The sequence below is a fragment of the Alexandromys fortis genome, unplaced genomic scaffold (assembly GCF_014885135.2).
Source record: "Alexandromys fortis isolate MF-2015 unplaced genomic scaffold, M_Fortis_MF-2015_v1.1 scaffold_104, whole genome shotgun sequence".
NCBI lineage: Eukaryota > Metazoa > Chordata > Mammalia > Rodentia > Cricetidae > Alexandromys > Alexandromys fortis.
In genome coordinates this window covers 4,962,732-4,990,007 of record NW_026068000.1, presented here as the reverse complement: position 1 = coordinate 4,990,007, position 27,276 = coordinate 4,962,732, and the positions used below count along the sequence as shown (strand labels likewise).

Genomic DNA, 27,276 nt, shown 5'->3' with positions numbered 1-27,276 from the left:
GAGGGGGCGGGACACAGACAGGAAGGAGAGACAGGGGGCGGGGACACAGACAGGAAGGAGAGACAGAGGGGGCGGGACACAGACAGGAAGAAGAGAGAGACAGAGGGGGCGGGACACAGACAGGAAGGAGAGAGAGATAGAGGGGGCGGGACACAGACAAGAAGGAGAGAGAGACAGAGGGGGCGGGACACAGGAAGGAGAGAGAGGCAGAGGAGACAGAGATGCAGAGAGGGACCGAGAATGCATCTGGCCATGATACTCTGTGCAACACTGGACATTTGTGTCAGTGACTCTGAGCCCTCCCCGGAAGAGGCGGGCCAGACTTCCAGTTCTCTGTCTAGCCTATAGAATCCAGTTTGAGAAGAATACTGATGATTGCTTAAAGAAAATACCCCTTCCTTGGGGTCTTTCCAGCCTCTGTATTTTATCTCCAAGGAGATTTCTGTTGGAGATGATCTGATGAGAACCCCCTGCCTCTCACGGATTCCTGGAATTTCCTTCCACTGACCCCACCTTGCTGCTTGGTTGTAGATGCCCACATGAGCTTGCTGCACTCTGAGGTCAACCCCCCTCTCCCTCTCCTGTTGGACGATCCCTTTGTGTTGGTCCCTGAGAGCCTCGCCTTGAACAAAATCTTCCTCACCGTCTTTGACAGTCGTCATGAATAATCCTTTCCTCTTTAACAAGGACACCTACAGCTTCTTCATTCACACCCAGTGACTGGGACTCAGCACAGGCTTACATGTCGTCACAGAGAGGCTAAATCAGTAGTGTGTAGAGGAGCATAAAGCAATGTCCGTTGCATAAGCCTGTGTGTGGGCTGACTGCTGTCCTTTCTCCAGTCACCCCCAGTAGGGGCGGCAGATGTTGGAGATGAGCAGTTTCATCTGCTGTCCCAGTGACGTCTGTTGTGACCAAATACCTGGCAGGAAGCACCTTAAAGGAGGAATGTTTTTCTCGCTCATGGTAGAAGGCAGGAAGATAAGACCAGCTCATGGCGGTGGCAGCAAGAAAATGAGGCTGCTTGCTCAAGTCTTGGCAGATAAGAAGAGACTGGACAGGAAATCAGGTTACAACAGCCCCAAGTTCTCCTTAGCCTTCAGCTAGTTACTACCTAACAAAGCTTCTATTATCAGCAGTGGACCAAGCGTTCAAACACACTAGAGCCTGTGGGTACTTCTCACATACCACTAAGCCTCCCTACCCTGACCAGGACCCCTGAGTCTCCTTACTTGTAATGCCTGCACTACGGGATAGTACACAAGCCGGGAAAGGGGATGGAGATTTAAACACATACACACACAGAGACACAGGGACGTGGGTCATCCTTGAAAAAAGAATGCCAACTTTATTGCGCTCTAGGGAAGCTTATATAGGGATCCTTAACTAACAGCCATGCTCCAGCTCTTGGGATTTCCAGCTGTAAAACCCACTAGAAACCACTCCCCTGCCATCGGGAACTCATGAGGGTCTCATGCTCAGAGCAGCTGCAGGCACAGGAAAACAAGTTCTTCTGCTCAGTTCACTCCAGCAGGCAAAGGGTCTGAGGCAGGCAAAGAAAGTCAATGGGCCAGGGGTCTGCAGCTTCCAACACTTACCCTGACCAGGACCACTGAGCCTCCCTGCCCTGACCAGGACTACTGAGCATCCATGCCCTGACCAGGGCCACTGAGCATCTCTGACCTGACCAGGGCGACTGAGTCTCCCTGCCCTGACCAGGAACACTGGGTCTCCCTGCTCTGACCAGGGCCATTGGGTCTCCCTGCCCTGACCAGGACTACTGGGTCTCTTTGCCCTGACCAGGAACACTGAGTCATCTTAACCTGACCAGGACCACTGAGTCTCCCTGCCCTGACCAGGATCACTGAGCCTCTCTGCCCTGATCAGGACCACTGAGCATCCCTGCCCTGACCAGGACCACTGAGCCTCTCTGCCCTGATCAGGACCACTGAGCATCCCTGCCCTGACCAGGACCACTGAGCATTCCTGCCCAGACCAGGACCACTGAGCCTCTTTGCTTGGACCAGTACTGCAGCAGAGAATGCTCTTTGTCATCTTCTCTGCTCTCGGTCACGACCCACGGTGCCAGTTCACGGCCAGTGCTGTTTGGAGCATGAATGGAACACAGACTCCTTTCTGTTCCAGAGAGCACACCACTGCGGCATGAGTTCTGCCTCACAGTGCAGGAAACTACAGCGTGGTGCAGGCAATGCTTTGAACTCATCCCCCAAATGCAGAGCATGATGGCATCAATCTCAGAAAATCAAATGAACTCTTGTGGGAGCAGCACAGGGCCAATGAATAAAATTATATAAAACAATTTCATACTTGACATTTACTGAGAGGGGCTTAACTTTTCCTACATATTTTAGTCTGTTCAGCTGGTATTATTTATTCATGTCTCTTTTCCCATTTGGTTCTCAATTTATCTTTTGGGAACTCAGAATTAAACTGTAAAAATGTATATATGCTAGACACTGTTTTATGTGCCTTCAATGGGGAAGTCATCAAAACCTTGAACAGAATAAGATCCAGCCTATTACAAGGGTGATTTAGCAGAAATAAAATGTGATGTTTAACTCAGAGAAGCTGGAAAGAAATGAGATTTAGGAATATGGAATCGAATAATGAGGCGGTGAAATGACGGTGGTCCCAGGGAAGAATATTAGGAGATCAAGACTATGGCCCAACCGAGGACTCACGGTGACCCAGCCGACAAGACCAGCCTCTGATTCTAGTGACAGGCAATTGATCCTCAGTCTGAGATGTTGATAAAGAACTTCAGCACCTTGTGCCATTTCCATCCATGTTACCATTTTGAGGTAGAGAAAGAATTAACGTTCACTGGATTAAAACAGAAGCAGTCATAGGGCAGCTCCAGGGAAAGGCAGCTTCTGATGCCAACCCCGAAGCCAGCTCTTGCTTAGACACTCCATGAGATGAGGGGACGCTCATGGCAGACGAGAGTGGGAATCTGTGGAAGGCATCGTGGAAGAGAAGTGGGCGAAGGAAAGCACAGAGTGGAGGTGAAGGGCAAAGGTGGGCCTGCTGCTTTCCAGATACGGGAGTCGTGAAACAGTAGAGATGTGTTCCTTCACAACCCTGGGAACCTGGGACAATGCTGCTGGGCATGCTCTCTCAGTGCTCTATGGGGAGTTCTTCCTGGCTGGAAATGCAGGGCATTACTTGTCTTTTTTTTGTAGTTTGAATCTTTAATAGAGATGGAATACTCCAATATTAGGTTTACAAAGGAAAATATGACCAATGCATAGCAATTAGAAACATCATTGGTAGCAGTGACTTTTTTTTTTCATTACTTGTCTTATAGACTCATTGCTCTGATCTCTGCCTCTGTCATACCCATCCCGCCCCCTGTGGATTCCTATGTATGTGCATTTACCTTTTGTATTTTATTTTGAGACAGGGCTTCACTGTCTAACCCTGGCTGGCCAAGCTGGTCTCAAGCTCACAGAGTCCTATCTGCCTCTGCTGAATGCTGTCTGAGTGCTGCCTCTGCTGAATGCTGGGACACCATCACACACACACCGACCACGAGCTGTCTGAGTCCCTATGATGATTCTGTGAGGCTAGAACTTCAGGCCACTTCCCGACTAATGGACTTAGCTCCGGGGAGGCAACTGGAATGGGGGGGATAGCACAGCAGCGTACTTGAGACGGTGGGAGACGACAGGCCTACCTGTCCACCCAGAGCAAGCTGGAATATACATAAGACCTTCTGCCTGGGTCTTTCTTTTCCTTTGTCTTTGCCTACATGCTTGGGACTGCCTGGAATTCCAGAGCTGACACTCAGTCCTCAAAGCAAAGATGTCTAATCTGGACAAGAAGTTCCATAGTCAGGAAGAAACTGTGTTCAGGAATGTTCGAGGACCTGGCAGTGTTGACCAGATTGTATTAGCAGCAACAATCACACACACACACACACACACACACACACACACACACAAATACACACCACATGCACACGGGTGTGTGTGCAGTATATGCACATGAGTGTCATGTATGTGTTTAGTATACATGAACATGCGTGTGTGGTATGCACACTCAGGTACATGCATATCAGCTGGGCACTCTGCCTTAGCATTCTGCCTCGTTATCTTGAGACGGGGTTTCCTCATAAACCTCATAAAATTTATCAGCCTCATAAACGTATTTACCATTCTTCCCCACTGAAACTGTCTTGGAATATATTTTTTCTTCTTTTGGTCGGGGTGATTACAGATAAACACATCCATCCACACACACGCATGTGAGCACACACATATATGCACACACACTCATAAATCTAGAAACAGTAGAGACTGGTATAATCAGATCTGGGGCAGAATTTCCCTAGGGACCTGGGATGGGCTACGGTTCCTTCTCTGGGCCTTCGTGTCCTTTTCTAGAAGACAGTCGAGGGAGTAAGCGTGTTAAGGTTGGAGCACGCCAGGGCACAGCAGTCCGTGTTCCTGTGCATCCATCCACATTACAAATGTCATGAGGTGATGCTTTACCGTCTAGCAGTGGACACAGGTAGAAGTGCACACTCAGAGGCTGGGAGGTGGCACATGCCTTCAATTCCAACTCTAGGGAGGCAGAGGCAGGTGGATCTATGTGAGTTTGGGACCAGCCTGGTCTACAAGAGCTATTTCCAGGACAGGCTCAAAAGCTACAGAGAAAACCTGTCTCGAAAAAGCAAAAAAAGAAAAACGAAAAAGCTGAGCTGCGTTTACACACACGCACCAAACTTGGATATGGATTACTTTAGTGCATCTGATGTCACTGTGATACCCAGGGGTGGTAGTCAGTCCCTCAGAAGGACACACTCACACAAAGATTTGCTTCGTTGCTTGTCATTTTCAATCACTAAAATCAATTTTTTTTGATTTTCGAGACAGGGTTTCTCTGTAGCTTTTGGTTCCTGTCCTGGAAGTAGCTCTTGTAGACCAGGCTGGCCTTGAACTCACAGAGATCCGCCTGCCTCTGCCTCCCGAGTGCTGGGATCAAGGCGTGCGCCACCACCGCCCGGCTCTCAAATTTTTTATTGGTTAAAATATATTTAGTTTAGTAAACATGCCATTTTAGGGCTAGAGAACATCTCAGTTTATATCATGCTTGACTGACAAGCATGAAGTCCTGATTTCAGTCCCTACTAGGTATGGTGACACATGCCTGCAATCCTCTCGGGTATGGTGATACATGCCTGGAATCCTACCGGGTACCGTGACATGTTGGGGTCTGTGAACCCAGACCCTGAATTTCCTGTAAACAATCTGTTATACTTGCAGCTGCTCTGAGCAAAACAACTTGTTTTTTCTGTGTTTGTAGCTACCCTGAGCATGAGACCTTCAGTAGTTCCTGATGGCAGGGGAGTGGTTTCTGGTGGGTTTTGCTAGGGTGTGGCTATCAGTTAAGGATCCCTATATAAGCAGTTCTGGTACACAATAAAGGGGCATTCTTGTTCCAGGGATGACCCCTGTTTCTGTGTCCTTGTGTATTTAAATCTCCAGGCTCGGGAATGGTCTTGTAGTGCAGGCTCCGCACTGTTTTCTTACCAACACAAGTGTTTTCATTAATCATTTGTTGATACATCTTTGGAGAAGACATTTAGACAAGGGAATTTACGCTGTTTTAGAAAATCTATAGTTCTTTCCCCTGTTTGTTGTCTTTTTGCCATGCTAGTAATATTTTAAATATCTTTAAATATATAGTTTACTTTATATAGACTTTGCACATTTCTTGCTCAGTTTATTCCTATTTTAAAAATCTCTTTCCTTTTACACATGAGATCTTTTCTTTCATATATGATATTGCTGTGTAGTGGTTTGTACAGTAAATACACGATGGTTATTTATTTTATCTTGTTATTTTGGTTATAGTTATAACTGGAATTTGTTTTTTGTTTAGTAAAAATTTTGAATTATTGAAATAGTTGGCTATTAGTTTTCTTGGTAAACTATTAAGTCTCTTCAAGTAATGATGACTTCAGAGGGCTGGGGAAATGGTTCACCGTGTAAAGTAAGCAAGCTGAGCAAGTTGTTGACATAAGGACCCAAGTTTGGGTCCCCAGAACCTTAATACCACATACATGTGGCAGCCTGCCTATGAGCTCATCACCCCAAAGGTGATGATGGTCACTTAGACTAGCTATGCCTATGAACTCTGACTTTAGCTGAGCTATCCTGCTTTAAGATGTCAGCCTTGGACATCCATGTGTTCACACATGTGTACACCTACACACATGTGAATGTGCTTACCTTTTTATAGACACTACACATATATACCCTTGAAAAAAGGGTTAGTCGGTCATCCTCTCCTTGTCTTCTCCCTCCCTCCCTCCCTCCCTCCCTCCCTCTCTCCCTCCCTNCCCTCCCTCCCTCCCTCCCTTCCTCCCTCCCTCCCTTCCTCCCTCCCTCCTTTCCTCCCTCCTTCTTTCCTTCCTTTTTCCTTCTTTATTTCTTTTTCCCTGTGAAACAGGGTCTCTCGTGTATTTTTCCTTGTTTTTCTGTTGGCTGTTCTGAAAATCAAGGTGAGACACTCGTTGATATCATAGATATCAGTGTTGCTTCTCCTGTCACTCAGGTTAGGTACTGGTTCTCCTGGGCAAGTGTGACGAGGACAAATTTTGTCATTTTCAGGCTCTGCCCTTCTCTGCCTCTTTTGTTAACATGGAAGTTAAAGAAGATGCTGAGACATTCTGATAACCATTCAACACATGTGCAGATATCACGTGGATTTCCTTTGATTTTTGGAGACAGGGTTCCATGAAGCTCAAGCTGGCCTCAAACTACCTATGTAGTCAAGGATGGCGCACCTTCAGTGTCTGATCTTCCTGCCTCTACCCCGTGAACACTGAGAATATTGGCATGTGCCATACATTTTCCATATTAATTGGGCTTTGAGAATTTCACTCACGTATACAGCACATTGCATTTATTTTCACTCCTGTTCTCCCTCTCATGTTCCTCCTACTCTTGCCAGCCCCAATCCCTCACTACAGGTCCATTTTACATATCCATGGTTTTTTGTTTGTTTTGTTTTGCGACCCACAGATTTTTAACTACGACTGTATAGTCATGAATTTAGAGCTATCCACTGCGGCTTGGTGAGCTCAGCTTCAGTTGGGTATAAAACTGAAGGCAATGGCTGCCCCTCTCACAGACTGTATCAATAGTTCAATAGGGAGTCACTTCTTGATCCATGAATGGCTGCTGACAGCACCAATCCTATTCAGATACAGAGACAACTGCACCTACTGTGATCATGTCTGCAATATCCAAGCTATCCCTCAAAGACAGCATTTCACGGCCTTCTCCCTAGGTTCTGGCTCTTGCTTTCTTTCTTCTCTCTCTTCTGCAGTGTTCCCTGAGCACTGGAAAGGGAGGTATCAATGTCCAGGCTATCCCCCAAAGACAGCATTTCATGGCCCTTCCCCCTAGGTTCTGGCTCTTGCTTTCTTTCTGCTCTCTCTTTTGCAGTGTTCCCTGAGCACTGGAAAGGGAGGTATCAATGTCCTGTTTAGGCTGGGGATCAGCTGTGTGTGTGTGTGTGTGTGCGTGCGTGCCACAGTGCACATGTCAGAGGACAGCTTGCTGGGGGAGGGGTCAAAGTCAAGTTGTTAGTATTGGCAATAGGTCCCTTCACTCACTGAGCTACCTCACCAGTCATCAAGCATCACTTATTCTCAGCATCTTGAGCAGCTCTGAGTCTTTGCAATCACTAAAATTGCAATGAGACACTTATCTACTGAAGGATGGGAGAAGGATTCATTTACAGGCACAAATATAAATAGACTGTAGTTTTCTCTCATGCCAATTTAGCTAAACAGCAGTGGTGAGTTCTCCTCTAAGGCCTGCGATGGCCCAGCTCTGGGTGTTGGACAGGTTCAGTGTCAGGTATGTATTACTTCCTGTAGAGTGGCTATCCCCCATATCAGGGATGCCTCTATTGCACTGTTGAGGCTGCCACTGTAGTCTGTGGGGCACAAGGGGGTAAGATCATTGGTGCCTTCTCTCCCTCCAGCATCCTGTGTCGCATCTTTGGTCACTGTAAGAGCTAGCCAGTGCAGAGGAAGATTTTAGATCAGCATTAGCTGGCTTTCTTTAAATCTTGCAATCAAAGTATGTAGTATCTTCAGCAAGAAGAGTCTTATGTAGTTCTGGTGGCCAACTAAGAGGAATGGCAAATGTCGGCATAATTTTAGAGGTCTCTTAGACTTTTGTGACTCATAAGGATGTATTCTTCCCTTTCATTGAGACTTTTAATTAACAAAGATTTATAGAAGTATTATCCAGTCATGTAGGCAATTTCCCTTCTATTTTTATTTTGCGTTTAAATTACTTATGAAACTTTGCATATGGCTTTTCTTGGGTCCTTCTCTTTGGCTGCCACCACCTTATCTCTATTGTCCCCAATCTCATTTTTCCTTGACCCTTTCCACACCTAGCATTTCCCTCTCTATTTTCACAGAGCCTATATTTTCCTGGCCCTGCTCCATTTAGACACCCTCTGATTGCTTCTTTCTAATTTCCTGACTTCTATGGGTGCTTCAAACTAAACACACTAAACTAAGAATTCAAAGTAGGATACATATATACATTCAAGAATTGTCTCTTTGGCCGGGCGGTGGTGGCGCACGCCTTTAATCCCAGTACTCGGGAGGCAGAGGCAGGCGAATCTCTGTGAGTTAGAGACCAGCCTGGTCTACAAGAGCTAGTTCCAGGACAGGCTCCAAAACCACAGAGAAACCCTGCCTCGAAAAAAAAAAAAAAAAGAATTGTCTCTTTGGGCCTGCGTTACCTCACTCAGTGTGTTTTTCAGTTTCGTCCATTTATCTGCAAGTCTGATAAATTCATTTTTGTTTAGAGCTGAACACAATCCCATTGTCACATCACCACGTTTTTTATTATCCCTTCTTCAGTTGATGGGCAGCAAGACTGTATTTCCTGGGTATTGTGACTAGAGCAGCTGTGGACATGGATGAACAGGTATTTCTGAGGTAGAATTTAACATTTGGGGTGTGTGTTCAAGGATAGTATATCTGGGTTTATATGGTGGTTCTAGTTCTAGCATTTTGAGGACCGTCCAGACTGACCTCCACAGTGGCTGTACTAGTCCACACTACCACCAACACTGGATAAAGCTTCTCCCTTTCCCATATCCACGCCAGCATCTGCTGCCATTTGATTATTTGATACCGCTATTCTAACTGGGGTGAGATGGAATATCAGAGGTGTTTTGCTTTTTTCCCCCCACAGCTAAGGATGTTGAATACTTTTAAAAGAGCTCACTAGCCATTATTATTTCTTATTTTGAGAACTCATCATCCTATTCCAGAGCCCATTTTTAAAAGCCGAGTTGTTTGCTTTCTTGATGCTTAGTTTTCTTATTCCTTTGTCTATTCTACATTTGATCCTTTCTCGGCTCCATAAAGAGGCCATTTCCCCTCATTCTGTAGGTCGCCTCTTCATTTAACTGACAGTTCCTTTTACTGAGTAGGAACTTTTTGACTATATGAAGCTGCTATGAAAACAAGTACGCACTTTTATGCTCTTACTATAGGTGTATGGAAGAACCCAACCAGCACAACACAGAGAAAGGAACCAGTGTCTTCCACAGTGAAGTTATCACTAAAGGGGTGAGGGCTGGGAGGGCATACTTTAGCCTGTTTGTATGTGGGGGGATCTGAAGCACCAGGCGTATTTGTAGCATACAGCAACAAAGGAATGACATAAAAGCCACCCACTTGGCACTTTAATGCCTCTTCACTTATGAAGCACCAGGCATCAGAGGAAAGATTTAGGTTTATTACTCCTTGTTGCAGAGTGGCAAGACCCAACTAATGAGCACACAAGGCAGCAGAGTGCCTTTGCCCACATGACTTGAAGACCTAAGCAAGGGGATCCAGCAGATGAAGCTGTGTACAAAAGTCCCAGCACCATGAGCATGATGGCTCCTCCTTGGCTGCTTTCTGATTGCTTTGGTTTTATGCTGACAAAGCCAGTCTCCACTCCTGACAAAAATGGCTGACAGTTGTTCTGAGCTTGCATCGTTCTTTACCCTTCTTAAGCCTAAATGTTCTCAACTGCCTCAGGAAAGGGATTCCTTTCTGAGGTGGGGTTTAGGAATAGAGTTCAAATCATCCCTCTTGCTTGCATGGCAAGGATTGACTGACCGAGGTACCTCTCCTAGCCAGCATCACAATAGTTCTTGTAAAAATAACTAGGATTGGGTTATTTTTGAGGTCCACCTCTTTGCCTTGCCCAGAAAACAGGACATTCTGACCTTAATATTTTATTTGGTGATGTGCTCAAATGGTTACTGAGGAAACAAAGCTGCAGATAATCATGGAGATAGAACCGGGACACTGAAGAGTTATCCTGGATTAGACAAAACCTTTACCATGGGTCCTGATGAAAAGTAGTATTTTTATTTCAAATTATTCAAAGAGATACTATCATTCTTCTGATTTAAACAAACAGGTTCCGCAATTTAGATATTCTCTTCTCAACCAGTTCATGGGATGCAAGCTATTACCTATGGTGTCTCTTCAGTTGAACATTACTTGAAAGCTCATTAAATTAAATACACAAACTCTTGCAATGTGGAATTGTCATGCTTTTGACTGTTATCTGAGAGGTGTCAGGAAATGCTTGGTGGCATTTTCCTCAACAATGACAATGCTAATTGAAATGACTTCTTAGATGATTGGCTTCACAACAGCATACATATACTTCAGAGATTAGGATGTGGGGAAAACAAGCATCCACTGAAGAAGAAATTGAACAGAAAGGCTCGGAAAAGAACTCACAAGTACAAGCAAGTGATGTTTTGACAGCCATTGAAGTATCAAGGGCTGAGCTAGCCCTTAAATTGTGTTCATTAAGTGTCATGTGTTTCTTTGAGGTTTATTAAGACCCCAGAGGAGGGACTCACAAATTTCAACACAGAGAAATAAAAGCATTCATTTAGGGCTATAACTCTCCTCCCCTGAGTTTCTTTAAATGTTGTTTTTGACACACCTTTTTTTTTTCCCCATTTTGACAAACGGTTGTTAGCAAACATGGTGACAGCAGTTACTCCTTTAGACCAAATGACAGCATTCTTTTTGTTCTCAGGGTGGAAGAGTCCAAGTGAGATTTGAATGGCTTTTAGAAGCTTGAGAAAAGTGTACTACTAGAGAGGGTAAGATTGAGGCAGTACGTGTATGAAGAGGAGAAAGCCGGCCCCTGCTTTGTCCTCTGTGAACCCAGTCTCTGTCAGCTGAGTCTCTGTGAGGAGAAAAATCCTAACAGTCCATCCCTGACCTGTGAAGCAGAGACCTCACACAACACTGAGTGTGTGCCAGGAATTAGAGGGAGTTTGGCTCTTTGCCAGGGTAGAAACTTTGAGACAAGTTCCCAAGGTCATTGTCTGGACAACTGAAATAAAAGTCTCTGAGAAGATTCAGGACGAATTTAGAAGAACTTTGGGGAGTGGGGGAAGCCATTTCTGCACTGTTTTAGGAACACGGAGGCTTTGCAGCCGCTCTCCCATAGCTCCTCAGGCCCTTGCTCCACCCTCTACTTCCCTTCATCTGTAGCCTATAATTGATGAAAATAGATCTTAATGTAATGAATAAGAGCAGGATGAATTATTGCTTGATCTGTCAGAAGCTGGGTTCCAGGACATCTCTGGCCGACCAAAGCCCACAGATGGCCTGAATGCCTTACAGTAAATGATGTGACATCTATACGCAAGCCATGCTCGTCCTCCTGGAGAATTCTCTCTAGATTGCTTGCAATATTAATCCAATCCAAGTGCCTTTACCTAGGGGTCCAACTGCATTGTTTAGAGAATAATGGCAGGGACAAGGCGGCACATATTCCGTCCTGACCCAGCTCTTTCCTCCCTCTGTCCTCTCTCCCTCCTGTCTTCTTCCTTTCCTTTCTGTTTCTAACCTGCAGTGGCTTGAATCTGTGGCTGCAGAGCCCCTGAAGGAGAAACAATTCCAGGAGACACTAAGATAGACAGCGAGCATTCAGTCCTGGTGGAGCTGAGCGACAGAGCCTCCGCATCTATTCTGCGTCTCAAGTAGAGACACCTGGGAAAACGAGCTTTCCCGAGGCTCATTTCCCCATGCAAATCATCAGGATGATGTGGGAAGACATTGCGGGGCACTGAGGACTTTTTGTTAATCTTATGTGTGTGTGTGGGATTTGCACATAGGTTTGTGCCACAGAGCATGTGTGTGTGTGTGTGGGGGGTGTGGAATCAGAGGACATCCTGGGGTGTTGATCTACTCTGTTGTTTTCCACTCTGTTTGAGGAGGGTCCTCTTCAATGCTCAGGGCTCCACATGTCAGGCTGGGCCGCTGGCATCCGAGGACTGACTGCCTTTCACTTCTCTGTAAGAATGCTGGCGTGGCAGACCGTGCTACTGCCTGCCTTCAGTTCTACACGAGTTCTGAAGATCCCAAGAGGCTCTTATACCTATGTGGGTGAATGTTTTACCCACTGAGCCATCACTCCTGCTGGAAATTTCTTATACTTGGTGCAAATTCAGAAGGAACAGGAACTCATCAATGTTTCTTCTTCCTTTCTTTTCTCCCTTAATACTGGAGAAAGGAGACATAGAAAAAGTGATGGGCATTGATAAGTACTTCCAGATATTCCCCAAAACTCTTGATTTTTTTTATCGAGACAAATTAGCATCGTGTTCTGTGGTAATACCCCAGTTTATTCACCTATGGTGGGCAGAGCAGCTAAACCTCTAGAAATGTGTATCCACTAGTAAAGAAGATCAGAGAAAACGAATTATAGTAAGTACACAAGAATAGAGAGGTATAAACAGGGTGGTGGTACAAGCTTGTAATCCCAATATTAGAGACGTAGAGGTTTGAGGATCAGAAATTCAAGACTGGCATCCTTGACTATATAGTCAGTTTGAGGCCAGTCTGGGATACAGGAGACTGTTTTGTCTCAAAACAAATAACACAACAATAGTAGTAGACCTCCAAGCAAACAGGAAGCAGAGAGAGAGGCTGGAACAGCAAACAGGAAGGAGAGACAGAGGCTGGAACAGCAAACAGGGAGCAGAGACAGAGGCTGGAACAGCAAACAGGAAGCAGAGACAGAGGCTGGAACAGCAAACAGGGAGCAGAGACAGAGGCTGGAACAGCAAACAGGAAGGAGAGACAGAGGCTGGAATAGCAAACAGGAAGGAGAGACAGAGGCTGGAACAGGAAACAGGAAGGAGAGACAGAGCTTGGAACAGCAAAAGCAGTGCAGGCCTGTGACTCACTGGGCTCACTTCTGGGATTTGCATTTTGCTGCTGTCTGGCTCATAAAGCTGTCCACATCCCGTCCTTCTCATCTGCACATAGGATGACATAGGGAGTACCAGAAGTGTGTTGGAATACCGAACACCAAACAGGTAGATGAGCCTAGTAGGTGTTAACACTCAGCCTCAGCCATGATCCACACCGTAAACCACAAACGTGGATCTGGTCAGGTTGCATGTTTGTAAAGCAGCCACTGTAGCACAAGTTGGGGGAGTTTTCCACAGAAGCCAAAGGCCTCTGAGGTCTTGGGGCACTGGGCAGGTGGCTTTGGGCGGGAATCTGCTGCTGGCTGCAGCCTGCCTCCTGGGTCGGTGCTGAGCTCACTGCTAGTTCTGTGCACCAGGCATTATTCATACTGTCTTTTTACACAGCAGTTTACCTTACTTTCTCTGCTTCCAGTGGGAGATCAAGAGCATTGAAATTATCGAGGTGGCACAATAAATCATGGCCACTCCTTGACATGGCCAGACAAAGCAGCTGGAGAGAGACTCGCTGCAATGTCAATTCAAAGTTGAAATGCAAAGTTTAACAGATTAATTCGCTCCTCTTCTTTTGTTGTCACCTGAGTGTTCCTTTTCCACACCCCCTCCCGTGACTCAAATAAGTCACCAACCCTGCAGCTGCATGGATTAAATCCTCACACTTTGCTCCTTCCTGTATCCCTTCCCTCCCTTCCTCTCCTCTCCTGCCTTTCCCTTCACTCTTTTTTTTTGTTTTGTTTTGTTTTTCGAGATAGGATTTCTCTGTAGCTTTGGAGCCTGTCCTGGAACTCATTTTGTAGACCAGGCTGGTCTCGAACTCACAGAGATCCGCCTGCCTCTGCCTCCCCAGTGCTGGGATTAAAGGCGTGCGCCACCACTGCCCGGCTCCCTTCACTCTTTATCTCCAGTTGTGTTAGAAAAGAAACTGTGCAGACCTGGCCCTGACTTTCAGCTCTAAGTGCACAGCAAATATTATCAAATGTTTGTGAAATGAGTGAAAGCCAGTTTTGATATTCTAGTTCTCTCATGCTTTAAATAAAAAATACTAATTTTTTGTTACTCTGCACTAATCATATGTGCTATCGGGGTTGCTGTGGTATTTTACACACACTAAATAAACCCTTTACACACCCGCCGTCCCTCCCTCCTCGTTGCAACCTTTTGCAAGAACTGTGCTATCTCAGCTGACCATTGACTGTCTTCCTGGCTTTCATTTCTCTTGTTCTTCTGAAACCTCTTGGCTGGGCCCCTGCATGTCTCCCAGGCATGGACTGCTAAGCATCCAGAAGGTGGGAGAAGTGACTATCCCTTGACGAGGTATGGATTCACCCACTTCCATGCCCTGGCTCACTCTCCCTGCCGAGACTGCCTGCTTTCTAATCCTAACTCATTAAGTCTAACTTTCTTTCCTTTCCTTTTCTCGTTCTATCCCGTTTTCATATGCTATCCCCAATCCTCAGCCTGCTCTCTCTGACACTCAGGGTCATTTTCCCTCTCTTTGGAGGAGTCCTCTACTCCCCACCTGCTTACAGGCTTCCCTTGCTGGGCCTGCCTGCTTTCTTGACCCTCAATTTAGAAAGCATGAACTCCCCACCCCACTATCCAAATCTTTCTCCTTCTGGAAGCTGCTTTTTGAAACTTGCTTATATTTTCTAACTGCCATCCCCCCTACACCCTGTTTTTTTTTTTTTTTTTGTTTTTGTTTTGTTTTGTTTTGTTTTGAGTGTGCTTTGAGCAAGAATCTGTAAAAAGGGAGCCCAGGTCCTGCTGGTGTCTCCTCTCGGGTGTGCCATGGAATTCCTGTAAACCTGAGTGTGAACTGGTTGCCTGCAGCAGGACCCACTATTTCTGGGTGTATCCCCCAAACTCCCATGTTACAGTGCTAACCTCCAGTACTTCAGACAATGTTTTATCTGTAGACAGGACTTTTTAAGAGGTGATGAATTTGAAGCCAGGTCATTAGGGTCCTTCACACAGTAGTATCCTTACAATGAAAGGGAAATTCGAAAACACTCAGAGACCACACAAAAACCCAACGAGAGGATGGCTACCTGGAAACCGTGAACAGCACTGTAATATTAAGTTGGGGTCGTCACCCCAGCCCCTGGCAGGCATCCTTGGGGCGCCAACGGAGCGAAAAGCTCCATCTCAAGGCCCCTCGCTTGGGAGTTGCCTTGGGCTAGACTCCGGACTCCACCTCTGGGAAAGACCGCCAAATGCTGACCCCTCCCCAGGGAGGGTCAGGACCACTCCCATAGGCTCTTTAGGTTCGGGGGTGGGGGGGACGACGTGGGTTTCAGGTTTTGCGTGAGCTCTCCCCCTCTGCCTTCTGTGTCTCTGCCTCTTGTTCCCGGCCACCCGAGAGAGCAGTATTCATTCAACGTGGGCATTTTTGATTCAGTCTAATTTGGTTTGGTTGGAGTTCTTTGTGCCGGTGAAGAGGCTCATCTTAAGAGATATTCCTAAGAAGCGCCATCAGAAGATCCTAACCTACCAGTGTGTGAGTTCAGACTTCACGTTCTATCAGGATGGGGAACCACATCTGTTTACGCTGCCCAGACTGGAGCGCCTACGGTAGGCCTGACCAAACGGATGTTCTGTTTACCTTGTTTGGCTAAGCTTAGGCTTATTAACCAAAGGAGAGCCATGGCCTTTAGGCAGCTCTCTCTCGATAAGGGAACAGCATGGACTGTATGGACCATGCTATTTGCTATTGGGACGGAGGTAGACTAGTGGAGGAGGCGGAGAGGTAAGAATCCAGGTCAAGAGACCGCTCAGCAAACTCTCCTCTCTGAGTCTGATTTCGGCTCTGGTGTCCCTCCCCGCTGCCTGGTTATTTTCTGTGACAGAGCAGGGTTCTTGCGTTTTCTCTGCTCCAGCCTCACCAAGCATCCACTGCCTGGTATAAAATTCTAGATAAGGTTAATCCTCTTATAGCCGGTTCTGTATTCAGAGTCAACCAACTGTGAGCCGAAAATATAACCTCAATTCTAAGATGGTTGTGAAAATAGTGGGTTCCTTTCGTCATTATTCTTTAACTATTGTAGCAACTGTTTACACGATGTTATAGTTAATTAGACACACGTAATCTAGAGACGACTTAAAGCATGTATAAAAGCAGGTCATGTGAGAATACTTCTGGTTTTATATTAGTACTTGAGCGTCTACAGACCCTGGTCTCTGCGGGGACTCTGGGTCCTGGATCCCATCCCCATGGATACTTAGGGAAGACATATGGAGTTCTCCATTAACTCACTTTTATTAGGAGTGGAAAATGTGGCAGTAGTGACACGCCAGCTCATGTCCCAAGAGTGAGAGGAACTGTAGAGGACCGGTCCTGAGAATAATTAGTCCAAGATCACTTCACAGAGAAGCCTCAAAATTTATCGAGGCTCCCGCCAGATTGTTAACCAAATGAGCCAATTGATTGCCGACCCCGGTTTCCACATCCACATTAAGAGTCAATTGGAAAGGACGGATTTTCAGGCCGTTTATAAGCTCGATTCTGTTCCCTCCTCTTTTTGCTACTTTGGGTAACTCTATTACTCCAACTGGAAAAAATTGTTGTCTAATGGTATTAAAATGTCCAGCCGCTGATATACCGTGACCGGCTCTTGGCTTTTTGCGTGATCTGGGGATATTAAGATACCATTAAATATTCGCTCTCCACTCTTTCACGCTAGGACTTAATGCTGTCTTCAAAGACCATTACTCAGCAGAGTTGGCAGGCCGTCTCTCCTTTGAAGTTATTCTTACGAAAGCAGCCGTGTTCATGATATTCTCTGTTGCCTGCTGCATCTACCTCCTTGCCCAGAAAAAGGCTTTCGAAGGGGCGACTATTTGACATAGGATGTACATATGATGGGAGGTTCGGAGTAGAAAGCAGGCATGGAGAATCACCTTGGCTCTTCACACATACAGGTAGCCTATGTTTTTGAGGAAAAAAATTACATCACCGTCTCTGATTAATATAAAGGTGTATTGAGTTTCTGGGCTGGTGTTCCAAGTGGCAGGGACAGAGGAACACTTTATATTCTATATTATAATAAGAACACATTTGTGTTTCCTTTTCTAAAGGAAATCTATATGTATGCATTGTAAGTAGCCCAACACATACCTAGTTAGCTGCTAACCTTTGGTCTTTGTGTCATCCAGACGGTGACTGAGGGAGAAAGCAAGGCTCGGCGTGCTCGGTGATAAGGGAAAATCACCAGCAAACAGCGCGAACCGAGAGACCACGGGCAAGACCAGCTTTGAAACAGCTGTCTTTGTTTCCCTTCCTGTATGATAGGTTCGCTAGAGAGGAGATGGCGGCAGATTTCGGGGACATTATCCACTGCATTGTCAATTTCCCCACGCTATGAATGAGTCACGGGTTTAAGATTCAGTTTCTCTTTTTGCTTATTAGTTCAGACTGGGAGCTTGTGTTGGGGACTGTGGACCCCCAGACCCTGAATTTCCTGTGACTCCCCTGCCTGCCAGAGTAAACAACTTGTTTTCCTTTGCTTGAAGTTGCTCTGAGCAGGAGACCCTCAGGAGTTCCTGAGGGCAGGGGAGTGGTTTCTGGTGGGCTTGCAGCTGAGAGGGCGTGGAAGGTGATTCTATGTAAGCTGCCCTGGAACACAACAATAGAGCATTCTTGGAGCATTCTTGGTGTATTTCAATCTCCAGGCCCTTGCCTGACCGTGAACCATACCATAGTGCATAGAGCAGGCGTTGCCCTACAAGCATGTCTGGAATCCAGTGGGGTTTAGGATGGTTAAATCTTCGGGAGTGTACACAATGAGAGGTCAAGAAAATACAATGAAACTGAGACTTGAGAAGTGAGACAGGGAAATGAGTCACTGGGTAAACCCTCGAAACTTCCCTTCCTACCCATCATTCTTAACCGTGAGAACCACCCAGGGTCAGCTGGATAGGGCTTGGGTGTTGATAACGGCTATGAAATTGAAAGAGTAATGATGGTAAGTGCTGATGTGGTCCCTCTACCTCCTTAGAAGGCGTTGCCACGGGGATGGCATTCCAGACTGGACATCCTTGCACCTTGCAACGGAACTGTTCTTCAGCAGATTGTTTTCCTTTAGGATGGTGAAGCACAATTAATAAAAACTCAGGGTCAGAAACTGGGGTTCAACCTGAAGATCCGTAAAGCAAAACAGCCAGCCACTTCCTCTTACCTAGACCTCAGTCTGAAATGGCGATCCTGCCTCCAGGAATCTCAGAATGAGACTGTGTCTGAGAGCTCTCTCCCCCGTTTTATATTCCTCTCTAGGGCTGGGATTAAAAGTGTGCATCTCTGGGGTTAAAGGCATGCACCACCCGATTTCTATGGCAACCAATATGGCTACTGGGATTAAAGGTGCATGTTATTGTGGTGGTTACTGGGATTAAAGGTGTGTGATACCGTAACCTGGTCTGTAAGGCTAACCAGTGGGACTGTTTTACTCTCAGATCTTCAGGCAGGCTTTATTTATTAAGATGCAATTGAAATGCCACTACAGGGCCCCATGCTGTGACAATTCTGACCTTACTTTTTCCCATTTGCTTTTGTCCTGATTCCTTCAACTAATTTATTTTTTTGTGATGTATGTGCTTTTTAAAAGTTTCTGGAAATCCTCAGTGGATTGAGGTGAGGTAAAAATAGGCAAAGAGGGGAAATGAGTTATGGAACCGTCTGCCTGACAGTTGGGTGGAATGGAAGATCAGAGGTTTGTGTGTGATGAGGGATTTCTCTTTCCAAAGTATCTTGTAGCTTTTGTTACTGGTCCTTAAATTAAGACCACACATTCACAATGACAATAGGGTGGGATATTTGGAATAGACCTGCTTGATGGGGCATTATAGTTAAACAGTTTGCCAAGAGCAGAGATGGCAGGGCTGCTTGAGAAGCAACATCTACTCCCAAGATAAAAAACCTCTTGACTTACACCTGTAATCCAGTGGGAGCTGAGGCAGGAGACTTGCTGAGGATTTGTGGCCAAGCTGAACTACATAGTGAGCTCCAGCTGAAAATGTTTTATTTGGAAAATTGTAGATAAAACAATTTAAATATTCATACCACTTAAAGTGTTAGCTAGATTGCGTGTGTGTGTGTGTGTGTGTGTGTACACGTGCATGCACATGCCAGGATACACGTGGGGTCAGAAGACAAACTGTGGGAGCTGCTTCTCCCCTGTGTGTGTTTCAGGCTGGTGGCACGGGGCTTTACCTGCTGAGCCGTCTTCCCGGCGTCCATTCTCCTTTCCAAGCAGATTGCTTTGTGAAATGGGTGTGTTCCTGGATGTTGACCGAGGCATCCTAGGTCCTATTATGTCAAAAGACATGCTTTGGTTTTCTCTTTGTGATTTTGCATTTCTATTATAATCCCAAGTTTTATGAATCATGCATGTTTTGGTTTTCTCTTTTGCTGTTAGTTTAATATCGAGCCCAGCAAGGTAAGGAAGTATGTCTCACGACTGTCCCATGAAGCTGGAGACTCCCTGCAGCCAGTGAATGAGGTGTTGTCATCCTGACAATTGACCAGGCTTAAACACAGTGAGAGGAGGGAAGTTTCCCCTGACTTGTGCTTTCAGAGACACTGGGCAGTGATCAGTTCCTTGCTTCATTGTGCTGGCCCTAATCTGAGGTAGAAACATCTTGATGTTAGGAGAACATGGCAGAGGCTACAAAACTCATGATGGCCATCAAAGCGGGGAGAAGGAGAGATGGGGAGAGAAAGGCAGGAGGTGCTTTTCAAAGACACAACCCCATATTGACCTACTTCCGGGAAGCAGGCCCCACTACTAAAATTTATTGATGTATGGATTTTTTTATGACTTACCCCATTGTTTTGATCAGAGCCCTTGTATTCCGTTTGTCTCTCAGAAGTCTGACTCTCTGGGGATCAAGTCTTTAACATGGGAGACTTTGCAGGGATATTTCATTTCCAAACCACAACATAGTCTATTCCAGGGAAGTGTCTCAGGTTTATCCCAAGGTTTCTAGAAGTTAATTAAGTAAATCAAGATCTTTGAGTAAAGCCATTTCAGTCTCTGGATTTGGAATGCCACACGGGTGACATCCAGATAAGAAACTATAAAGTTTTTGTGGCCCGATAAGCCTCTCTACGTACACAATAATCCAAACCAGACCAAATCAAACCGAATTTGACAAAGCCCAGGTTTAATGGATGCCAGCGCTCCCAGGTGACCTTCCAGTCCTCAGGGAAGAGACAGGAAATGAAGACCGGAAAGACCACGTGGTTCGTGTTCAGTCTCTGTGGGGCAGTTTTAACACTGTGAGGAGTGGTCTTGACCCTCTGTGGGGGAGGGGCCACTGTTTGGCAGGCTTTCTTGTAGGTGGAGTCTGGACTGAGGCAACTCCCAGAGGAGGAGGCCTGGAATGGAAGGTTCCACCCAAACATTCCAGACTCCCCGAAGCATGGATGCCAGGGGCTGGGGTGACATTTTCAACCAAACATCCCAGACTCCTTGGATATAGGGGTGCCAGGGGGCTGGGGTGACGCTACCAACCAGAGCCTCCTGTGTGGCATGTTGCAGCGTTGAAACAGCTCTTTTCTGAGCAGGAGGGAGTGAAAAGGCCCTGTGTATACTCTTTGGAAACGGTTCCCCAGACCAAGCAACTGTAGGCAGCATACTGGCAATACAAATATCAGAATAAAGGTCATATTGTGTTACTCATGACCCACCCTTTCCAAGTCTTTAGGATCCACACGCAGGAGGCGAAGCCGAAGGATACGGAATCTAATGATCCCCAGAGCCGAGAGACACGTGCTGTCTAAGTGCCAGGTTGGCACACAATTTAGAACTCGGGTTTTCCCCACAGAGCCACGCCTCCTTTTTTCCATTTGGTGAAACACAAAGTGCATCTCTTTGGTTCTAAACCAGGTAAAAGGAGAAGGCAGGAATCTGGAATCTCCTGTGGACCACCATTACTCAGGCTAGCCCTGATTGCGGAGGCGGAAGGCCTGCGGCATGCGTGCCGGAAGAGCACCAAGGAACAGAGAGCCCGTTGCCTTCTCCTAGCCCTTACCTCCTAGAGTGGTGGCTGTCTCCCTGACAACAATTTCAGATGTATTAAAGGATGTGGAACAGGAGTTAATTAAAAATCAAGACCAAACTGTCCTTAACCATTAGCAGGGGAGGTTCTCTTTGTTTTATATAAGACTCTGGTCATTCTTGTCAGCCACGGGGGCCGAGCCTCCAGGGTGGATGCATGTGAGATTCTTAGATACGGGATAGCTCATCTACACACAGCTGATCTCCAGCAAAGGAAACAGCAATTTGCCACATTTCAGGAAAATGAGGGCCCAGTCAAGAGTGCCCACGAGCCTTGAGGAGAAGAGATTAGGGTCATATCGAATTGGGATCCCTTTGGCAATGTCTGGAGCTATTTTGGGTCATCATGTTAGAGAGGTAACGGCGACATGGCAATTAGAAACCAGGGATGTGGCTGGACAGTAGAGACGTACTGGTCAAAAACCTCAGTAGTGCCAATACGTTGGTCCAAGGGAATATGTCTTCCTTATTAGAACATTTACCGATCCAAATGACTAAGAGAAGGTGGGGAGCTATCTTATTTTTCTATATCCATGGAATGCATATGATACCTGAGATATTACCACTCTAGACTCACTGAAGAGATGAATTGTCAGCCGTGCACTTTCCATTACAGTATCAAGCCGCAAAGCAAACACATCCTGATTTGAGGAAGACCCATAGCTTCCCTGGGACTCCAAAGAAAGAAAAGAGAAATGGAAACCAAGTCCTGGTCCCAGTGTGTGACAGACACACTGACATTTTCAATTTGTAGAACCCTTAATTCTGTGCTCTTTGAATACATTTTTAGGAGTTCTTACAAATGTCTGATGCAGTAATGCCAATGCATATAACTTCTGTAGACGTGGACTCAGGAGGGAGCGGGTGTAGCGTGAGGCAATACTGCAGGAAGCAGTCGCAGCGCTCTGAATTGTGCTGAAGTCCCCAGTTTCCTTTGTGTCTGCTGAGACACGCATATTTCTTCTGCATGTTCTGAGCCAGTAGAACCTGACATGCACGAAGAATCTCTGTGCAGCTGAGAATGCTTACCCAGAACTTCCAGCCATAATTACGGAGACTGGTCCCTTTATGGGTATAACTGTTCTCGCTGAGACAACATCCCTGATGGGAGCAACCGAAGGGGCAAGGATTTGCTTTGGCTGTAGTTAATCATAACGGGGAAACATGGCAGCAAGAATATGAGGCAGGGCCTCTTCCGTCTCCACAGATCTGGAAGCTAGAAGCAGGGAATGCTGATGGTCCTCTGGCTTTCATCCGTTCCCCTAATTGTCTGGGTTCCCAGACTATAGGGTGATTTTTCTCTCCTCAGTTAATCTTTCCTGGAAACACTTTCATGGCCACACCCAGGAGTGTGTCTTCCAGGTGATTCCAAATCTAGCCAATCCTCACAATGAAGACGAATCATTTCAGTATATAGAGTGTGTATAGTTAACTTCCAAAGTGGACATGGGCTTTTTTTTAAATCATTCTTGCTGACCCTCGTCTTTGTTCTCAAGGAGTCGCCCCTCTGCACAGTGGCAGTGACCACCGTGAGGTGGGAATCAGGGGAGCACTTCGTGATGGTTGTGTTAGTGTTCTCCAGCTTTAGAAGCACTTTCCTGACTGTAGAAACTGCTGGCTGGTATTTAGTCAATCTGGAAATCTCTGAGATGCCTTAGGACTACACTTCCATCTCAGGTGGGGGCAGCTTAACATTGCTGTGGTAAACAGAGCTCTGCGTTCTGTGAGACTGAGGGCTAAGCAGCAACTAAAGGGCTCTCAGGAGAGAGCGAAGCACGGGGATGAAAGACCCGCCCTGGAACAAACTGTGTGAGAACTGAGGAAGTTGTCCTGTTCATGGGAGGTCGAGCCTTCATTTAATGCTGGCTAGGCTCTCATGAAGCTTAGGAAGGGTTCCAAAAATCACAGCTTTGGGAACACGAGAGATGCCCTGTATTGTTTGTTGGTGATCTCTACTGCCTTCCTTCTTTTCATTAGTGAGAATGTTTGGTTAGCAGTAAGAGCTGGATTCCAGTTCTCTCACAGCCTGGCCGTCTTTCCTCCACGTCCACTGAGAAATTCATCAATTTCTTTTCTGCTAATCTGTGTGTCTGCTACCCATCAATGTCAGAAATCCCAGCCCTTTGGGATCCCAAAGACACATCAGGACCTGTATGCTCTTTGAGTGAGCTTGCACAAGCCACTTTTCAGCCCCACCATCCCTGCTCACAGTGTTCACAGCAGAGCAGTCCTGGCCTGCCCATCCTTTCTCCCCTCCTCCCCTAGGATTAGAATTCTGACAATTGTAAGAGGCCGCTGTAGATGGTTCTCTACACCATTTCCCATCTTCTGTGGGCAAATACACGTGGGTTGGCCTAAGTTTGGCTATGAGAGACCTTCAGAAGTTTTAGTATTACTTTGTCCTGTTGCAAAGAGTGAAGAGCTCAGCCTCTTTCTTCTTGGAGACAGGAAAGAAAGTGTATCCTGTTGTCTTCAGCGACAGCGATGGACCAGAATGTGGGTATGATGTTCTGTGCGGTGTTTTCTCCTCCAGGCCAGCCATGAAAAAGGGGCTAAACCGATGGCTTCTGCACAAGTGAGGGGCTGTGAAAGATATAGGTATACGGCCCTTCTGTTTTCCTATGTATTTGAGATGTTGACGGTTCTCTGAGAGGTGTATGATAGGGAGGTGGGAGAATGCTGTAGCAGGAAGAGCATTGATCCTAGCAGTGGTAGGCATGCATTCTGTGAGTCAGGCAGAATCTATACAATAGACAACAGGAAACCACGGGAAGAGCTTTAGCTGAAGCATGACATATAATTAAACAGTATCTACATGTCTCTACTTTAAAATCTGCCTTGAAGTCCTAAAAAATACAAACTCAGTGAGAATTAGTTTAAGCAGCCTTTTTCCTACAGATGCCTTTCATATTATATAATTAATAAAATCAAATCGAATAAAAGGGCTGGCTGACAACCACAGCTATGGATGCAGAAGACCTCCTCTGTCCGGCCACATTTACCTTTCTCTTTCTCCTGATATTTGGAGTTTGAGGTTACTTGTGAGGACCTAGGGCTGATTGGGTTGTAGGAAGCTGAGCTTGCTCTTGGGAAGTTGTGGGGATTGTACAACACATCTAAGGCAAAAGGCGACTTGCTAACAGAGATTCTGCAAGGCAAGAAGACCGCATCAAGCTGCAGATCAGTCAGATTAGCATTATATGTCTTTCTTGTAATCTAGACTGTAGTCCATCTACAGGAAAATGCAGAAATCATTCCACAAATTCATGCATTCTTGTATTTGTTTTTAGCTGTAAAATTGCCATTAACATATTTCATGGAGAACATATTTTATATATAACACACACATATGTGTGCATATATCTCTACCTTTCAAGAATTTACAACTTCCTGGGAATAAGAGTCACCTTCTTGATTTAGAAGCATCATTAATGTTACAAAACTCTGCTCCTTTGCAATGACCAGTGCTGAGGAGAATTTAATTTCTTTTTGTTTGTTTGTTTGATTTTCGAGACAGGGTTTCTCTGTGGTTTTTGGAGCCTGTCCTGGAACTAGCTCTTGTAGACCAGGCTTGTCTCGAACTCACAGAAATCCTCCTGCCTCTGCCTCCCAAGTGCTGGGATTAAAGGTGTGCGCCACCACCGCCCGGCTCAGAATTTAATTTCTATGTCTTTTCATTGTGTTAAAATCTCAGGCATTTACTTGGGTGTGGTGGCAAATGCCTGTAGTTCCAGTAATGAGGAGGCTGAAACAGGAGGATTCCAAGTTTGAAGGCAGCCTGGGCTACATAGTAAGACTTTCTTAAAAACAAAACCAACATTGGGAAGTAATAAGATCTATTGCTTTTTTCAATAATATGACTTATTGAATTTTTGGGGATTATAGGGTGATGAACTGGAAGTAACCATTTTCGGTCACTTTTCAAAGGCTGTGTAAAAGATTCTGTCTCACACATTATTACTCTCACTCACAACACACACACACTTATACACATGCAGTCACACACACACTCATACACACTCACATTCACTCATACACTCACACTTTTCTGTGCCTTCGCCCCCTGCCACACTCACTCACAGACACACACCTGTGGGTTTTGAGGAGAGATATCAAACTTCCACCATGTTTTTAAATTTTTGCTTTATTTATTTGTAATATGAAAATCAATCTAGTAGGAAAATCCCTAAACATTGGAGATAGTTTCAATGTAACTGACCTCTGAGATTGAAGAAAATACCTACGTGGAATACAGTTACAATTGGTACCAACAAAGTGAGCCCAGTGTAAGCTAAAATTCACCCTGAAGCATCTAAGACACTTGTAGGCAGGGTGCTCTTCCAACTGGCTCTAGTAAGAGTTGCTGCCACACGCACGACCCCGGGACCGAAACTTGTCTTGGCTTCTGCTCCATTCCCCTGGCCCATGCTTCACAGAGGTCAGCCATGAGCTGCATAAGGTCCTAGCGGATTATATAATGAAAGTGTGTGTTCTCAGTGTCTGTACTACAGAAGAATGAGCTAGATGTCCACTCAGTCCCTAACACTGTGTCACACATGTGGGTCCTCTCACTACCCAGTCTGTTTTACGTGGGGATACCTGAGCAGCCGGACACATTATCTATGCTATAGTCTCCAGTGGTAACTCTGAGGTGCAACCTTGGGATACAAACTTGTTGAAATAGGAGCGGCGGGGCTGCGTTCCCAGCACCGCAGCCGCCTGCTAGCTTATGCCCGAAATAACAACACACAAACTGTATTCATTTAAAGACTGCTTGGCCCATTTCTATCTAGCCTCTTCTAGGCTAATTCTCACATATTAATTTAGCCCATTTCTAATAATGTGTGTAAGCACCCCAAGGTGCGCTTACCAGGAAGATTCTAGCCTACGTCCATCCTGGGTCTGAGCTTCATGCGTCTGCCTCAGAGCGCAGAGCTATCGCGTCTACCTGGGAGAGCTGAGCATGGCATCTCTGCTCCTGAGAGCAGAGCTGTCGGCTCTCTCTGGGAGCAGAGCAGAGTCTGAGCTCACTTCCTCTTCCTCCCAGCATCCTATTCTGTTTACTCCTCCCACCTATGTTTTAACCTATCAGGGCCAAGGAGTTCCTTTATTGCTTAACCAATGAAATCACAGATTGATATATGACACTCCCACATCACAAACTGGGACAGAGAGTTGGGGGTATAGCTCAGTGATTTGGGACTTGCCTCACATGAAGGCCCAGTGCCATAGAAGTAGAACAATTGTAGAAGCTGGACTGACCTTGTACAAGTAACAGGAAAGATACTTACAGAATCATTAATACAGCCATTTGTTCATTTTTTTTTTTTTATAGAGTCAAAAAAGTATCTGAGTCTTGCTATGGGCCAGACATTACACTTGGGGCCAGGATGGGGGTTAAAGTGCCCTTGAAGGCCATGCTGAGCTGTTTTATCTGCATTTCGGCTTTGTGTCTGGTTTCCCCTTCTCTCTGACTTCCCTTTGGTCCGTGTGCATGCGTGCTCTCACCCCTGTGCTCCCACAGACAGTCACTGTGGCTCTGAGTTGCAGGCGGTTTATCTGCTTTGCTTTGTAGATGAAGCAGCCAGCGCATCATCTGAGAGGAGTCTGTCCCAGACACCAAGGCTGCAAGCTGTAAGGCCCAGTGAAGTGTGTCTATGTATTGGAGGACCCAGGACCTGGGTCCTTTTATCTCCCCTCTTTTCCTCCCCTCCCCTCCCCTCTCTCTTCTCTCTCCCCTCCTCTCCCTTCCCCTCCCCTCCCCTCCCCTCCCCTCCCCTCTCTCTTCTCTCTCCCCTCCCCGCACAGCGCCGCGTCGGGCAAGCGCGTCGATCTCGGTGGTCGCCGTATCATTAAAAAAAGATTGTACCTTAGGGTGTGGCTCGTTTGATGACATCACGGGCCGCTAAGTACGCGT

The 27,276-nt window shown here is 46.1% G+C and overlaps 1 long non-coding RNA gene across 1 annotated transcript in view; it reads left to right on the top strand.

Moving 5' to 3' along the window:
- The first annotated feature begins 15,633 nt into the window (after positions 1-15,633).
- LOC126512750 (uncharacterized) overlaps positions 15,634-27,276 on the top strand; it is a 43,016-nt gene continuing 31,373 nt past the window's right edge. Inside the window, exon 1 of the long non-coding RNA XR_007595145.1 lies at positions 15,634-15,876. This is a non-coding gene — a long non-coding RNA (uncharacterized lncRNA). The remainder of the gene's footprint in view (positions 15,877-27,276) is intronic.